This window comes from Cyprinodon variegatus, unplaced genomic scaffold, assembly GCF_000732505.1.
Source record: "Cyprinodon variegatus isolate N-32 unplaced genomic scaffold, C_variegatus-1.0 Scaffold316, whole genome shotgun sequence".
Taxonomy (NCBI): Eukaryota; Metazoa; Chordata; class Actinopteri; order Cyprinodontiformes; family Cyprinodontidae; genus Cyprinodon; species Cyprinodon variegatus.
In genome coordinates, this window is record NW_015150769.1 from 563,821 (window position 1) to 564,987 (window position 1,167).

Below are 1,167 nucleotides of genomic sequence, written 5' to 3' on the forward strand. Positions count from 1 at the left end.
AAAAAAATCATACCACAGAAAAATCTGTTTGACATACGGAGCTTTTTCAGATAAAAATGGCAACAAATCATAAGTTTATACTAGTTAGTGTTATAATGCAAGAAGCATGAGGAACAGTTTGTTCTTCTTTACTAGTAAAAAAAAATTAAAAAATGGCTTCTCAGACTCTCAGTTAAAATAAAAAATGTTTTCTTATTGTACAGATAGAATCAGATGGAAGCTTCTAAATATCTTGAAATTTAGTTTCTGGCATCATTTTATTAGGAAACAGGTTCATAAATCTTTTTTTAACCGAGCACAGAGAAAATTTTATTCATTTAATTTATTTACTGTATTTATTTGACAGGGACAGTGTACATTAAAAAAACATTCCTGCAAATGCACCAGAATTAGCCAAAAGGCTATTTTTCATCTGTTGTCCCTGGACAGATCTTAAAATTGTCTTCCTAAACAAACACAACAGTAAGCATTCTACAATGTAAAATACAAATATAAAAAGAAATAAAAACAGCTATAACTCCCCAAAACTGATTTAAAATTACAGAATAAGTGTTCGCTGGACTACAGAGATTCATAAAATAGAATAAAACATTTAAACTATGTACATATTCATATACATACATACACGTATACAAGGAGAGCCGCAGATTTGAAGGTGAAACAGATTTACTGGGATGTGCAACATGCAATGAAATATGCTATAATTATAACGAAGCATATCCACATTTTTCTGGATGGGTGGAATTGAAATTAAAAGGATGCATGATTTTGCATCAGAATCGGCTGTTATTTATTATTTTTTTAATGCATTAATATATAATGCACTAAAAGGCATCTCTCTAACATCTATAAATATAAATATCAGTTATTCTGGTTCTCTTGTTCTCAGCAATAGGAAAGCTTTCAATTAATAGATGTTTGAGCTCATTTTTGGAAAATAAAAAAATCTACAGTTAGTCCACCTTCAGGTAGAGCGCCCCCACCAACTTTAATCACTAAGGTACACCCTTGCATTACGCTGCTGTACGTTACGCATAAGTTAGGCTGTTGTTGGACATAAATTCTGGACTCGATCTGAATATTCTATGTCAGAGGTCACAGATTAGTGGACCAACCTGCTGGCTAATCCAACCTGATTTAACAAATTTATCAATTATCCCATGTTGT